This window comes from Ixodes scapularis, unplaced genomic scaffold (genome assembly GCF_016920785.2).
Source record: "Ixodes scapularis isolate PalLabHiFi unplaced genomic scaffold, ASM1692078v2 PGA_scaffold7__128_contigs__length_106722199, whole genome shotgun sequence".
In the NCBI taxonomy this organism is placed as follows: Eukaryota; Metazoa; Arthropoda; class Arachnida; order Ixodida; family Ixodidae; genus Ixodes; species Ixodes scapularis.
In genome coordinates this window covers 98,936,256-98,953,350 of record NW_024609882.1, presented here as the reverse complement: position 1 = coordinate 98,953,350, position 17,095 = coordinate 98,936,256, and positions in this window count along the sequence as shown.

Below are 17,095 nucleotides of genomic sequence, written 5' to 3'. Positions count from 1 at the left end.
CAACAGCCGAGATCTCCCGTCAAAAAGCATCGCCAGCCGGAAACAGCAGGACGACGACTTGACCCTCTCCAACAGGGACAGGTCGTAAGAGTCAGAGGCCAGGTCTGGTCTCAAAAGGCTAGGGTGATGGGAGCTGTCGCGCCCAGGTCGTACCAAGTGGCAACAGAAAATGGAAAGATTCTGAGGCGGAATCGTCAACATCTCCTGGCTACGTCGGAAGAAACTATCAACGAGTCATCAGGTGACAGCGATAATGATGATGACTCGGGGGACGCCGAAGCGGAAATACAGCTTCATCCAAGGTCGCCAGGAACATCTAATATGACTCCAGTACCCAGAAGATCCACGCGAGAAACTGTTGCTCCCAGACGTTTGGAGTACAACTTTGAGCAAATTAGTTAAAACTGGGTGTTCTTGTTTTTATGATTTCTTCCTTCCCTAAACAAAGGGAAATATATCGTGCAAACTCATGCTGCCCTGCCCTGTCCTGTCATGCCGGCAGTGACGCCCCCATGCCGTCAGCACCGCCCCCTCTCTTATCTGTGTGCAAACGGCTATATAAGCAGTGACAATAAAATGACCAAGGGCTTTTTGATCATCGGAGCTGGCTGCGTCGGTCTGCCTTGTGAACAGAGTGCTGAACGATACATGATGACAATGATGATGACAATGATGATGATGGTAATGATGATGATAAAAAAATAAGAATAAGAGTAAGATTAATAATAATAATATTAATTTTTATTATAATAATTTTTGTATATTTGTTAGTTATTATGCTATAATAATCATAATTATAGTAATTTTCATAAGAATTTTCGCACAAATTACAGGCCAAATAATGATAAAAATAACATTAAAGAGAAGAAAAAAAATTTACGGCTTTAACGCCCGAGAACAAACGTAAGGTTTCAGTGTGTTGGCAAAAATATAGAGAAAAAAAAAAGATTCAGAATTACTTTTTCGAGACAGGAGTCTCAAACATGGTACAGCGCACAGTCAAGATTACGCTTGAAAGAAGTTCTCTAAAAACATCCAAAGATGGAGAGTCTAGATTGTTGACCTGTATGGGGGTTAATGACGGCAATATTTTAAGAAAGTGAGAGTAGAACAAGGAATGGATGTCTACATGATATCTGGACGTGGTCCCTGCCTGCTTACTTTCAGTCGAAGAATTGGCGTCCGTCGTCGTTATGGGCATGGCGTGGACCGGGGCAGAGCCGAGCACCTGGGCCAGCCTCAAAGCGCTGCTGACGAAGCGGGTCGTCTTGGTTCGACGGTCCGCTCTGGCCACCCTGTCGGCGTGTCTGGTACCATTGGCGCTATTCCTGGCCGCATTCGTCGTCAAGCAGCACGTGGCCTTGTCCCTCTCCAACGACCCGGACGCCTTCCTGGAGGCACCGGACGATCCCGCCGCCATCTCCAGGACCCGCGAGGTGGCAGTCACCCTCGGGGGACTCTACGAGTCGTCGCGCGTCTTCCTAGCCAGTTATCCGGATGTACCGACCGAATTCACTACGTCCTTCACTTCGCTGCTCAAGAGTCAAGGCTCCAAACTGGAGCGGTTGTCCAACGCCCGGGGTACCCTGCTGGACTTTGCGCGGGCTTCGTTCGTGGACTACGCAAAGCACTACGTGCTCGGTGGTGTCTTTCGGAGAAATGAGTGAGTTGAAGAGAGAACGACTGTGTTAAAGGGATCGATCTTGTCGAATGCACGCATTTCGATCTTATCTTTTCTATAGGGCTTTGGAAATAATTGTAGCAGCTTCGCAGTTTGTACTTCTTCATTTTGTCACAGGAGGGCGTAGAAACCCTACGGAACTAGGGACCCTATACACTGAAGGGTAGCGCCAAGCATTGTCTGAAATGGGAAAGAAAAATTTCTCCTTGCCCATGAACTTTCCCTCCCAAAATTTCTCTCACCCCTCGCCTCAAATGACAAAACTTCCGGCGTTTGAGCCTGAAGTTTTGTCATCCGAGGCGTCACGTGACTACGCGCTTCCGGTTCGTCCGCCGCCGGTCGTGGTTCGTCCAGCTGCATCCAGAGCCCGCCTGGTAGCCGTGCTGTAGTCGTGGTGAAAATGGTGCGCTGCTCCACGGTGCATTGTTCTCATGCAAGCCATGAAGAGCATAGGATATGTTCCGGTTCCCGTGGAGCATAGCAAGGAAGCCAGCGATGGGCCTTCGCTGCAAAGCGAGTAGCGACGTGACCTCCAGAGGCCAAGCGTCGGTGACCGTTTATGCGCGGCCAATTTTGTTACATGACAGTGCAACGTGTTTTCTCTTTCTTTAGGTAAGGGCCGCGGGAAATAACGATCTCTAACAAAGTCTCTTGGCACCCGGAAACAGGTCTCGATAAATCCACGAAGGGGTGAGCACGGCTTGTCGTACAAGGCATCCGCCAGAAATCGGGAGGTGATCTCGCAGGAAATCACTTCATCGCACCATGTTTTCTCGACAGACAGTTTCATCGGCAGACCGTTTAATCGTTACATTGAGAGCTAGGACTAAGTTTTTTTCTGTAATGAGCCGCCGCAGACTGGCCGCGAAGTGGCGTGAGCGGGTTGCTTGCTATAATATAGTTTGTCCCAAGTCACGAGGCTAGATGTGAAATTGGCCATAAATTCAAAACATGCACGTATCAATCAAAAATTTTCCTCAAAGGTGTATTTCACAGGTCGGTTTTTTTCTTGTAAATTTACAAAGCGTAACTTCCTTTCTGTAAAAAATAGGGCCAAAAAACTTGCCAGGGTCAATGGTGCACGGCGACACAGACACCAGAGTCAAGTTGTGGGGCGCGTTTGGCGCCCGTATTTATAGATGGCGTAGGGAGCAGCTTCCGAAGGTGTAGCCGGCCAGCGAAAGAAAGCAGACCACACGCGGACTAAATCCGTTGACAGCAAAAGCACCGTAGTTATGCAGGCGCGTTTCTTTTTTTTTTTTTAACTTTACGTTTAGATTTTTTGGCCGCATTTATTTTTAACCGAAGGTACATTACAAAAAGATGATGTTCATTTTACTAAATCACGGTGGTCGCTAGCCGTCTGGATAAGCGCCATCTATCAATACGTGCGCAAAGCGCGCTCCGCCACTCGATTTGGTCGTCTGCGTCGCCGCCCACCGTTGATCCTGGCAAGTTTCTTGGCCCTATTTTTTTTACAAAAAACTATGCTTTGTAATTTTACAAGAAAATCCAACCTGTGAAATACACCTCTGACGAAAGTTTTTACTGCTACGTGCAGGCGTCGATTTTTACGGTGCATTTTAGATATATCATGATAACTTAAGATACCCTATATAATTAATCAAAAGGGCAAGTCAGCTTGATATTTTATAAATAAGTAAAAGACAGCAAGCAGAATCTACATCATGACTGATAATAAAACGGTAGTACGACCCTGCGTAGATCATATAAAAATCGGTGCTCGTTTATCCATGCTTTCGTATTCAACATAAAAATAAAAAAAACGTGCAGGAGTAGGGTTATGGTAGTACATGGGGGACAACTTAGTTGAAATACAAAAAAATCACGTGAGTGTTTAAAAGCAAGAGCTCTCGAGTAGTCTGAGACGTCGTCTGACAAACTTCTTTTGTTGGTCCTTCAACTTTGGTTGTTTCAGCCGCGTCACACGGCTTACATTCGCACCTATTCCAATCAGTGATGCGATCTAACGTAACCATCAAAAATAAACAAAACCCAATGAAGAACGCTGACTCAAAAAGAAAACAAAATAGCTAACCTAAGTGGCGACCCGGAAAGCGCGGCGCGAGTGCAGCTGGCCGCTGGCCGCACTCGCTCCGCGCTTTCGTGGCCGTTCTCGATGCTTCTGCGTGCCGATTTCTACTTAACATATCCGTAGAAGTAACTTCAGGCGGTCAGACATTCGTAACTCGCCCTGCAGCAGATGGAGGAGGCTCGTATTTATCGGGTTCAACAGCCGCACATGCTTCCATAACCGCAATGGTGATGCCTCGGCTGCTAGCTACGAACAGGAAGTGAATACTAGTGCTTTGCGGCTATTGCCAAACGCCGGTCGCCTATTGGATCGGGCGCCAGACGTGACCGTTGCCTTCCCATGATCCCGTGCGACTCGGTGGTCTGCTACAAACCGGCGCCATCTTTGTGCGAGGTAGCTGGCTCTGGTTGCTTACGGCCCGGCCGGATGTTTTTTATTGTTGTTGTTTTTACCACAATCTCGGCGGCAACGCGATGCCATCATGCTGCGCTGTGGATTGTACAACCAGCGTTGTGAAAGGGAGGAAACTTTTTGCCGTCCCGACGGGAAAAGAAAATCTTCAGCGACGATGTTCTTTTGCGGATCAATCGGAATAGTTTCGACTGCCTCTGAGGGAGACCTTGCGAGATAAGTCATTGTAAAACTCTGGATCGTATTACCTCTTTCTTTCTGTCTTCCCGATGAAGATTGCCTTATCCGAGCATGAGACGAGACAAACACGGAACTAAATTACCGGCACGAAGAACTTTGACACGTCTTTTAGCGCGTCTCTGATGATTTAAACTCACTCGATCGCTTTCAGCTCGCTTGCATTGAGCCGGCCGAGTCGAGAATTATTCGAAAGAGACTGCGGTGCCACTAAAATAAAGAGAATTGTAGTGTTACCAGGAACATACTGCGTCAGTGAAAGGAGATTCACGAACGATCGAGTAGCTCGCGCTTTTGTTATGCAACATATTTTCGCGATCGGCGAAGCGAACACGAAACTAAATTTCCTTACTGAAAAAAACAAAAAAAACAAAAAAAACAGGATGCGACTTTTTAAGCAACAAAGTGAACCTCCCAGCGCTGAAAGAATCAGTATTGAGCTCGTTATTTACTGCTAATGCCTTCCCGAAATGCCACGAAGTACACAAAAAGCCTGTGACATTGTTTCTCTGAACAAGGATGCGTATTCTTGGGAAGAAGCGGAGCCAAAGCGGGTGACTTCGAGGAAATCTGGGAGCATTGCAATGAGAGGTGCAGTCTCAGATGTGCAAAGAATGTTTCGTTTCGAGGTTGTTGTTAGTTTAGAGCGCAGCTCATAGGCGCCCGTTTCCGCCTTAAGCGGCGTCGCCGTCACCGTCGGCGTCTGCGTAAGTCAGAGACCCTATACACCAATTCAATTCCCCGCTTAATGTAGCGAAGAAATTGAATTGGTGTGGAAGTCTGTGATGGCCCATAATGCGACACTGAGCATTCAGTTTCTCCGCTAAATTTAGCGAGAAAATTGACGTCACATGACCTCAACAGCAGTTCAGTTTCCTCGCTACATCTAGTCGGGAATTGAATTGGTGTTGAGGTCATTTGGCGTCAGTTTTCCCGCTAAATTTTGCGGGGAAAATGACTTTGTGTAGAAGTCACATAGCTTGAAGTCATGTGGCATCTTCTTCCTCGCTAAATTTAGCGGGCAAACTGGATTGGTATGGACGTCACGTGGCGTCTAATTTCCGGCTGAATTTAGTTGGGAAACTCCGACGTCACAGGCCATGGCTTCAAGTGATCCGGCTTCACCAAATCCGGAGCAGCTAGCCAAAATCTTTTCACGTTGAAACACGCAGCGCGCGCGTTGCATTATGGGGCTTCCACCGCACCTCCTCGTCCTCCCTGGCCTACCCTTACATTAAACAAAAAGAAGTCAGATATAAATATATATTTCTCCCTCAAATTCTCTACCACGGTAATTCACAAAATGGGCATACCCCAAGAGCTGCCTAATTTTGAATTACAGAAAAGCGCTAACGTCTATATATACAGGGTGTTTCAGAAAACGCAGGCCAAATCGTTCCTGCGAAAACTACTCATCGCAACGAAAAAAGGCTTGTAGCGTTGTGGTCCTGGGCCAGGGGCCCATTTAAGAAAATCATTAATGTCCGGGATAATTAACTTGTTAATTTTTTTGCCTAATTAACTTTTTTAATTTTGTGTTTAAGGCATGGTTAATTTAGAAAATTGCTCAGCATCATCGAAAACTACTAAACCAACAAATTGCAGAACGATAGAAGGCACGCGAAGCATTTTACGGCTTCCTGAAAAACCGCACAAATTCGACGGGTGTTTAAGTTTCGGTTTGCTATCGGAGCGCATCTCCGCCCCGACGGCACCGCGCCCCGCGAAGAGATAGTGAAACCAACCTCTGCTGCGCTGTCATCGCGCGACGCAGCAGAGTCCTGCTGCGTCGTTTTTTGGCTTTCGGCGGGTTCCTGAAAACTTTGATTCTTTGATTCATTGGATTAAGTACGGTTCATACATCTGCACATATTCGTTTATATCCTCCTCGGAGACCACGTACGATGGTGTGAAGTGCCCCCCTATTGAAAAAACCAGCTTAAGCTGGTCCCAGCTTCAAGCTGGGTTATTGCCCCAGCATGCCCAGCTTGGCATGCTGGTCATGCTGGTTGATCTGGTCATACTGGTCATGATGGTTGATCTGGTCCCAGCTTCAAGCTGGGTTATTGCCCCAGCATGCCCAGTTTGGCATGCTGGTCATGCTGTTAAACTGGTCATGCTGGTGAACTTCCCAACCAGTTTAACCTGTTTAAATTAATACACAGAATAAAAAAGCCAAGCTCGTCAGAAAAGCCAACTCGGCATCCAATTTATTATTTTCGTACTTGCGGCAGCCTCACATGAACTCAAATGCTACACATCCTCGGCGCTGACACAGTACTAACCGACGCACAGATTCTCGGTGCAAATTGTCTACAATGTTAATAAAACCAGATTGCTTATCTCTCAACACGAAAAAAATACTAGACACAGGCCAAAAACAGGCAATAGCAGACGAAAATACTACACGGACGAGAGAAGCGAACCTGGGTCCCGCCAGCGATGGGGGCGAAGCGGCAACTTGCGTGGTCGGCAGAGGCGAGGAAATCCGTGTGGCTTGGATGGCATTGGCGATACTCCTCGGCACCGCCGTCATTCTTGGGCACACACACGTTCGAAGACACGAAGCGACGCCGCAGTCGGGACGTCTGACATCTTCCCGCACTGAACGGACTGCCGCTCGCTGTCTTCTCAAAACCCGCTTCGCTTGCACCGTCGTTCAACTAGTCTCCAAACAACGCGCACACAGCCGTCCCTTCGATCTGCCCTCTGCCCAAGCTATCCAAACGCGTCTTCGATTCTCCGTTTCTACCACTCTCTCTCTCTCTCTCTCTTTTCTCGCACACAAAGGTAGCTTGCAGCGCGCCTGACGCGCCCGGTGGTCTACCAAAAACGAGAGGACAAAGAACAGGACGTGGCCTCGTTCCAGCAGCCGACCTTGTCGCGCGCGCTCCCAGCAATGCCAGTTCGGCTATCTCTAGCCGACCTTGGCGTGCGCGCTCCCAGCATAACCAGCTTGACCACCACGATTATTATTTCGACCAGATTCACCAGCTTGTCTCCCAGCATGACCAGCTCGTCTCCCAGCTTGACCACATTGGCTCCATGGAAAACCAGTTTGACCAGTTAAGACCAGACTGGCTCCCAGCTACACCAGATTGAATCTAAAACCAGATTCGAGTGAGACCATGCTGGTTTTTACTTAGACCAGACTGACCAGCTTAAATTCCAGCTTGCCCAGCTTAAACCAGCTTGATTGCCAGCTAAACCAGTTTAATTACCACATTGACCAGTTTGACCACCTTGATTACCAGCTTGACCACCTTAATTACCAGCTTGACCAGTTTGATTTTCATGCTGGTTTTTCCAATAGGGGGCCGTGTTGTATATATATATATATATATATATAATCCTTTATTTTCACTTCAAAGCAGTGTGTGCAGCTTGACAAACCCTTCCCCCCAACACTTAACATAGAGTACAGTATAAAATTCAAACTGAATAATCACTCAAAGCATTACAGAGCATTTAAATTCTAACCAACGAAGAGGTGGGGTAACAATAATGCGGACGTAAAATTCACAAAATGTAAAGCGGATTAGGTAATTATAAAGTAATGATAATCGAATATTATAACTGGTGAATCAGCATAAATAACACTATACGTGCAACACTCCAGACATACATACATACATACATACATACATACATACATACATACACGCATACATACCTAGTCAAGTAAAACATAAGGTGATGGAATTGCAGACATCATGGTGCACAAAAACCATACATAACATAGTATACAACAAGGTCACATAAGAAAAATACTACAGTGAGCATTTGGATCATCCCCATAAGCATAAAGAAAAATCCGAAATCGTCGCAACAGTAAAGTATGAAGTGTGACTTCGGGGACTGTTTTGTTGATGTTTCGGGTGTAATGTTTTGTTTTGCGAGGTTTTTAACGAGAACATGCATGGTATGATCGAAGTATAGATTGGTGTCCATACGAGATTTTGACTGTTGGTATTTTCCATATTTCGGGCTGTCTTATAGTATACGATGGTATGTGTTTAATTAGATTAAATATTTGTAGCAGTGGTGCGTTGTTTATTGTTACCGCCTTTTTATAAATAAATATTTTATAATTTATTTAATAATTTATAAATAAATAAATATAAAGAAAAACTAGTCTTAAATCATGCATTTTAACACACTTATGATATTTAGTTCATTAAAATACTAACGAGTTTATGTAAACCATGGAACGTTCGTTATAATACGTAGAGCCCTTTTTTGTGCGACGGTGACTTCAGCATGTTCTAGTGAGAGGCGGCAGAAACAAAGAATCTAATACGAGTTTTTTTTTTTGTGTTTTGTGGCAAAATATGTTTATATTTGCTGATCAGGCCGTTAAGTTTCTTTAATTTCACGCCAATGTGGTTTATGTGTTGGTCCCACGTGAGATGTTGTGAGAAGAAAACACCCAGAGCTTGAATTTTCTGAACGAATTCAATATTATTTCCGCCCAAACAAAGATTTGTAGACACATGCGCTATTTGTTTTTCTATGTTTAAACAATGAGGCCTTTGTTTAATCGGCATCAATTTTTAAGCAGTTCAAGTCAGCCCACACTTTTAAGGAAGAGAGAAAATTCTTAGCAGAAACTCTAAGTTTGTCGGTGTCAGTGCCAGTAAAAAACAAGGTTATATGTTCATGTTGAAAAACAGCGCGACTGGGACAAGGACAAAAAAAAAAAAGAGACGCAAGACAAGCGCTGTCTTGTGTCCGTTCGTCTGTTGTCCTCGTCCCAGTCGCGTTGTTTTTCAACATGAAGTATTACCAACTTGCCCAGTTATCTATCCTTAACAAGGTTATACTGTCACGGGTTAGAAAACAATAACTAAACAGGAAGGAATAAACGTTTAATGTGGCGAACTTGTGCCAAAAATAAAAGGGTACAAAAGATAATAACAGAGCGTCGCGGGCGTCGAAGTCGGCGCAGCAGCAGAGTCGAACACTGGGGCGAAACTGACTGTGGCTCGCCACGCGGAGCCCCTTATGTACACATCTTGTCCAGCTCGCTTGCACCTTTGCACGTAATTGCATTATCGTCATAACCTTTAATCGCAAGCTCCACTCTTGTTGGCGTTAGACTGGTGGCAGCTGATAAAACCCGTTTGCTCTACTGACGTCTAACCGCCCTGGTTAGCTCAGTTGGTAGAGCGCTCCACCTGTAGTGAAGAGGTCCCGGGTTCGATACCCGGACCAGGCGGATCTTTTCGGTCGCGCACCAGTCACCTAGCTGTGTTTGGAGATTTTTGCTTGTCCTTTGTCCCTCTTGTTCTCCTTCTCCAGGGATTGTTTTCGTCACTTATTTACACGCAGAGGGGGGGACGTGCATTCGATATCAGCTTTTGCTACAATAAACGGGCAAACGCAATATATTTTTGCAGTGCTTGCCGCTGTCCCAAAATACTCAAGACTAGTTTGGCTTTTCTTGTTTGTTTTTTTCTTTTTTTGCTTTCAGCGGAATCGGAAAAAGCTTGACTTCACACCGAGCGATTCCAACTTTGCTCATGTTATTACATTTGCCGATCGAGACGGCTTCCTGTGCTTTACAACAACAATAAAGGTGCAGAAACGCTAGTTTTCACGTTAAAAAACAAAACTCTCCTTATATCTAAAAAAAAAAATTATCTGGTCCGTCGCAGAACTAGGCCAAGGAGGATTGCCCTGGATAAAAAGGAGGAAAACGTGGGGAGAAGAAAAATCGCGTTAGCTATCACTTTATAGGGACCTTAAAGAGGATGCTGAACCGAAATCTTGATTCCACAAAGCACGGCGGCAAAAGCATGCAATGGGATGCTATATATCGATATATCGAGTGGATGACGGTAATTTTCAAAAAAAAAGGATGCACATTTGACAGACATGTTCACGTCTCGTTTCTCCGAGAAGGAGAGGGAACGGCTCCGCGTCTCCTCCCCCTCGCCGGCTTGAGCGGGCGAAGCGAAGAGAGGAGGAAACAAGATATCTTGACGTCACGGGCCTCCTCGGCCTCGTTTAATCTCGATATTCTTTTTTTCGAAAATACTGCCGTCAATTTGAGATATCGCCTTACGAGTAGCGTTGTAGGAATTGTAGCGTCCCGACCTACAGCTCCTGCTTTGTTTTCTGAAATCCGAATTTTGGTTCACCATCCCTTTAACGGAACATAGTATATTACACTTCGTTACAGGTACAATGAGGGCTTCGCAACTTGCAATGTGGCGGGTCAACTGGGTTATAAAGAACGTCCATGGTTAGGCCATTCCTAACAACACATTTTTTTTTCTTCTGTTACGTGAAAGGAAACTGACTTTGAAATCCTTACAAACCAAACCAATGCTCGCGCGTCTTCCACCGGCCTGAAATCCTCCGCGATCGGTCCCTTCCACCCCTCGCAGCCTCCAGGGCTGGTACAACCCGTTCGCCAACCTGAGCAAAGCGCTTGCCGTGAGCCTCCTGGGCACGACGCTGTTGCGCGTGCACACGGGGCACCCTGAAGCCCAGATCTGGACCACCCTATCCGTGGGCAGAGTGCGGGGCCCGGGGAAGCCGCTCCCGGACGCCCCGGCAAAGTTCATCTGGGAGCACACAGTACGCGCCAGGCTGGACGCTCACCTGAGCGCAGCCCTGGTCGCCTTCACTACGCCCTGGTTTCTGGCTGCCCTACTGTCCGGCTTCGTGGCCTTCCCGGTGGCCGAGACGCTGTGCCGAGCCAAGGAGCTCCAGCTCATGACCGGAGTTCCACGCTCCGTGTACTGCATCTCCAACTGGCTGGTGGACTTCGCGCTCTACTGGCTCACCTGTACCGCATTGGTCGCACTTTGTGTGTTCTTCGAGGGCCTCCGAATGCAATCATATGGTACGGAGTTTTCTGCTTATGCACTCTTCGAGTAGTCTGGGTACCAGGCTCGTAGCCAGGATTTTGCTTCTGGGGGTGGGGGGGGGGGGGGGCCGTCCATGACAAAATGCTGTATGAGGGGGAGGGGGGAGATGAGGTCCCAGGAAAACGGAAGATTTCGGGGGGGGGGGGGGGAGCCGGCCCCATGGCCCCCCCTTCCCCCTGGCTACGAACCTGCTGGGTACTTTCCTGAATCGCAGAAATGTGTCAATGTGCCCTTAACGTGTACACGTATTAGGGTGATGTCGTTAAATAAGATGGGCCGAAATCGCTTCTCTCGCCACGCTGAATTTCGAAGTAATGCGTGAGCACCTCCCGCAGCGGTTCCATATTGCCACCAGCATCTGCGATCAAGCGGCCTAAAGGTCTGTTTATACTCCGACGTTGAGCGCAGTGAACGCAGCGTAGTGCAGAACGCGCGCCTTTCATTGGTCGGTGACCAAGAACTCGATATCTGCGACCAATCTGTATCTGCGCGCGCTGCGGTACGCCGCGCCCGTCGACGTTACGTTGAAGTATAAACGTACCTAAAGGTTCTCGTCCTTGGCTCCTACGCAACGGGCCGGAGGTTCGATGCCTGGGAGAGGAAGCGCCTTTTTTGTTATTTCTGTCAATTTCACGTCCCGGTGAATTTGAGAACAATGTTGTCCATTCGAGGTCCGAGTGTTGTACGCGCCGAACCTTCTACGCCGATTATTCAAGGAGCCCACGCGTGTACATAAGGCGCTTCGCGTGGCGAGCCAAAGTCAGTTTCGCCTTTGCGTTCAATCCTGCTGTCTCGCCGACTTCGACGCCCGCGAAGCTCCGTTGTTATGTTTTTTCTTTTTGTTTTGGGCACAAGTTCTCCCCATTAAACGTTTAGTTTCCTCAGTTATTCTTCGTTTCATTACCTCTTCATTCGTGACAACATTGCCATCACTGTCTGCGATCAAGCGCGCCTGTGGCCTAGTGGTTCTCGTCTTTGGCTCCTACGCAAACGGCTGGAGGTCCGATGCCTGGGAGAGAGCGCGCCTTTTTTTGTTACTTCGGTGAATTTCGCGTTCCGGTGAATTCGAGAACAATGTTGTCCCTTTGAAGCCCGAGTGTTCTCCGCGCCGAACTTTTTACGCCGATTATTCAAGAAGCCCACGCGTGTAGATCACGGGCTCCGCCTGGCGAGCCGGAGGCAGTCTCGCCCCAGCGCTCGATACTGCCGTTTCGCCGATATCGACGCCTGCGACACTAACATTCTTTTATTTCGTTTTGGGTACAAGTTCGCTCCATTAAATGTTTAGTTTCTGCAGTTATCTGCCGCCTCTTCATATGCCATTCGTGACATCTTGGTGGAGGTGCTGGGTACCGCATTCTATGCCAGTGAAACGCACCCTTCAAAATATCTGTCGGTCTCGATCTTTTTCAAGTCCCGGAAATCTGATCCCGTCGACGAGCCCGAAACCCGAGCCAGCCGCCGCACTCAAGGACAGCCCCCTGAGTTTGGACTTCTATGCGAGATGTCGAAGACGAAGACGACGACGATGTCCCAGCAGAATCCGACAATCGTCTACCTGCCCGACGCCCCTCGAGCGCCGACTCCCTTTCATGGCGAAATCCATTAGGATTTCGAAGTCTGGCTCCAGCACTACGAGCGTGTGACGCGCTACGACGGATGGACTGCGGAGCAGTGCCTGCAGAACCTCTACCTTTCGTAGGAGAGTACTGCGAGCCATTGGTTCGAGAACCACGAGGCTTCGTTTACGTCGTGAGGGATCTATGTGGCCGAGTTGCAGCGGATGTTCACCATTCGACACCGACAAGAAATGGCAGAGGATGTTTTCCGCATTCGAACCCAAGGCCCCAACAAAACCGTCACCAACTTCGTGGAAGATGCCCTGCGCCTGAGCGCCCGTGCTGAACCACGAGCCACAGACGACAAGAAGCTGCAGGGCCTCATGCATAGAGATCGGGTTCTATGTGAGCCGGCTTGACTCTGGCCACAGATACCACTTCTTCACGGCCGCTTACCTCCAGTGTCATGTTCTTGTTGTCTCGACGCAGTATTAGATAATGTCAGTTATACGGAGGCTTTAAGGGCTACCTCACTCCATCTCGCCGGAGGAACACGTGGATACATTTACCGAGGTAGGGGCTTTTAAAAAAGTGTGTCCTGTCTCTTGAAAGGCGTCCTTGAGCAGGCCGGCTGAAGTCAACGTTACTAGAACAACTCAGTTGGGAAACTTCCGTAGAGCCTGCTTTGAAGAAGTGGCTCCGATTCGTACTCAAGAACCGAACTACAGTACCTAGAATATACTGGCTAGTGTCCCGAGCGGAGGGATTTCCCAATGGGCAGAGGTGGCAGCGCCGGCGATGACTTCCAATTTTGGCCGGCAGGGGCGCTACTCGTCGTAAAGGTTCTGTCGGTTCTATCGGCGGAGTATGTGGGCGTGCGCAGCGTGCGGACGTGCGTAGGCTTGCTTCGTTTCTTCAGAGTTCCATTCTCAGGTGTGCGTTTGCTTTGGCTTTATTTGCGGTGTTTCTGCGACTTCATGGAAGTTAACGGGGCACCGTCTCACCATGCTTCAGGTGAAGCATCAGGGAAGAGAAAAAACGTGCTTCGTGCCGCTGTGTCGGAGCGGCTACCGGTCGAACTTGGAAAAGGTTTCCATGCTCGCGGTACTGTCGGACCGTGCGCGGCTTCTAGAGTAGGAGCTGCTAATCAGAAGAGAAGACCGCAAGCTGACTCCAACATGTGTTGCCTGCAAGAAGCATTTTGAAGACACTCATGTCGAGAGGACTTTCAAAGTCACAGTGGACGGCGTCGTCAACGAGCTCGCAAAGAGAGAGACCACGCCTCAAACCCGACGGAGTGCCAACGGTATTTGACGACTACCCGAGACACCTTCTTTCTAAAAGGATAGCGAAAAGGAAAGTAAGAGACCTTTGTGACCAACCTCCTACTAAACGGCAAAAGCACGATGCTGTGCAGACGTGAGCAATGCGTCACCAAGCAAACTCGACAATGTATCTGAGGAGCCACCAACAACAGAGCAGCCGAGTGATAACTCATGCCTACAGCAGCAGCCGTGCTGCGTTGCAGCTTAACACCCACTTGATGCGCTTTCCATACCTGCAACATGGGTCAAGTTGTGTAAAGTGCCAGCTGGCTCCGTAGCGTACGCGCGTTATCGGGCGGGGAAAAATAACTTTGCCACTTTGTACGTTGAACAAATGTTGATGTATGAAAGTCTGATGCTCGAACACAGCTCTGTTACAGCTACACTGTATCTGCGTGGAAGCAAAGGAGCAAGCACGGGCTCACAGCAAGACTGGAATCAGAAAAACTGATCAGGCAAAGTGCATTGGAAGTTCTCTGTTGAGGATGTGACCTGAAACCTGATTGTGGTAAATACACATCCTTCTTGGGATTATACATTGCAGAGAAGTGTCGCCAGAGAGCAGAATCCGGGGGAAAGCTGTGCGCAATGTAAATACCTGAGTAGACTTGCACAGAACCATAGCCTCCTCCATACGGAGAAAGCCTGGCGCGTCGCGTGAAAAGACGGCCGCCGTAAATGGGAAAGGAGGGGCGGAGAAACGGGAGCGGAGAGAACCTTGCCTGCCAGCGCCACAAAAGAGCGAGTGGCCAAACGCAGAAACAATCCTTTTTTTTTCTCTCTCTTTTCTTGTCGCTATCGTGGAGAGGAGAAACTCAACGTCCACCCTTTCCCGTTTCTCCCCGCGCCCTTTCTAATCGCCGCACCCGTTTCTCCCGGAGTACGAAAACGACGGTGACGAAAACACAAAAACAAGCGTGGTTCGCGGAGCGGCCGCTCATGACCCAAGCGCTCGCTGTCTAGGTCCGCCCTTTCTGCTCTGCGCTACCATATTGGTCACCGTTCGGCACGCTCCTCCTCTCCTTTTTCCTGCGGCCGCGCTCCCTATGGCTCCGTCATCGATGTGCCAGGCTTTCTCCGTATAGAGGAGGCTATAACAGAACATAGTGTGCAGGAAGAGGAAGAAAAAACAGGCTCGCATCAAGACGAACAAAAGCCACAACATTTCAAGTGCTTTGAACAGAACAAAGAAAAGCCTGGCCGGTGTGCAGCAGCAAGTGGCCCAAATGGAGGCCCAGAATGGAGCCCTAAGTGAGGCTGCGGTCGAAGCAAAAATCAAACGCCTTCCCCAAAAGCAGCAGCTTGCTGTTAGGTCACCTTTTTGGTGATGTTCAACGGAGGTCTCTCAGGGGAATGACATATGATGAGAACGGGATTGTTGATTCTGTTATGATGGCGAATGCGAAGCCCTAAATTGTATCAGCACCTCCGGAGAGAAACCATCTTTGTTCTGCCAGGACGAAGACGCCTGCAGATTTAGCTGCAAGGGTTTAAAGGTGACTTTGGACTGATCCCGAATATCGTTTCTGCTTTAAAAAAGCAGGCAAAGGGCATTGACACCTTTGGCCACCACGGTGGTCTGCTGGTTGATGAAATCAAGCTTCCCGAGCAGCTCAACGTTAAGTCTGTAGGTAAGTACATATTATGTTCATAAAATTTGTGTGAGCTTGCACTGCACGTAAAAGGTTATCTTTGCTCAGTTCGAAGCACCCACGACAAGGGGTGCTTTGATGTCTGTCTTCTTCGTGCTCCTGAAGTGCTTGCTCGTTCCTTTTTTCTACAGGCGTCATAGAAGGCTTCGTCGACCTTGGGGAACACATCACAGATGACCAAAAGAGTGTCCTGGCCGATCATGGAATGGTTGTGATGTTCCAACCTTTCACAGGTAATGACTATCATTGCCAACTGTAATATCAAATTAGCGAATTTTGAAGACTCGTCATGTCTGCTGTGCGTGTATCTTCTTTCATGCCTGTCTTTTGCGCCTCTATCTTTTTGAAGTAAATCAAACCAACTTGTCGAAATTAAGCTGTTGCTAATTTTTATACATTTTACTCTCTCATGAAGCTGGACACAAATCCTGGGCGTGTTTGCCTCAAAAGGGAATATGAAGGCTCCGACACTTGCTAAAATCATTGTTGAGGCCAGTGTTCTTGCGGAACAGGCAGGCCTGGGCGTCGACGCAGTGACATGTGATAGGGCCACCTGGAATCGAAGCATTTGACGTATTTTTTTTGCATACAAGGTAAGTGAATCACTCTAAATAAGAACAGAAAAAATTACGTCAATATTTCCGCGTAGGTATGCTGCGAATTTCCTTGTGGTAGAATGGTGCATGGCTTGATTGCACAGTTTATTATGGGCTGTGGGGATTACGTCAAGATTCTCATAGAGGTATACCCTTTAAACTGGTTGCTAATGAATAAGTACTTAATGCACGCATGCAAAAAATGCCTGACTGCAGTGAAGCAAATGCATCAGCACATTTTTGCCTAAGGTGCTATGTTCCACAATGCTTTGCCTGTGCATGCGATGGGCACTGAAACGTTTTTTTTTAATTATTTTGGACGAAAGGAATGATGGTAAGCTGCAATATTTTCTCCACAGGCTCTGCTCGTCGGATAAGAAACAGCACAAGGCACCTATACTTCGTTTCAGCTTCGGTCCAGACGCAGCCGATGCTACAAGCGCGAGCATGTGGTCCAGAACAGTGGTTGCACTGCACGAGCGCGCGTGCTTGGCAGGGATGCTGAAAGCCCGGAGCTCGCGCTTGTAGCTTTGGCTGCGTCTGGACCGAAGCTGAAACGAAGTATAGTCGACTCACGAAAGCAACTCTATATTTTTTATTTTTTTTACTTTCCTCGTTTAATTAAAAATATGAGGAATGGATTGGTGAGCAAGGGCTATATGACACCATCTGGACATGTTCACCGTAGCATATTTGAAGT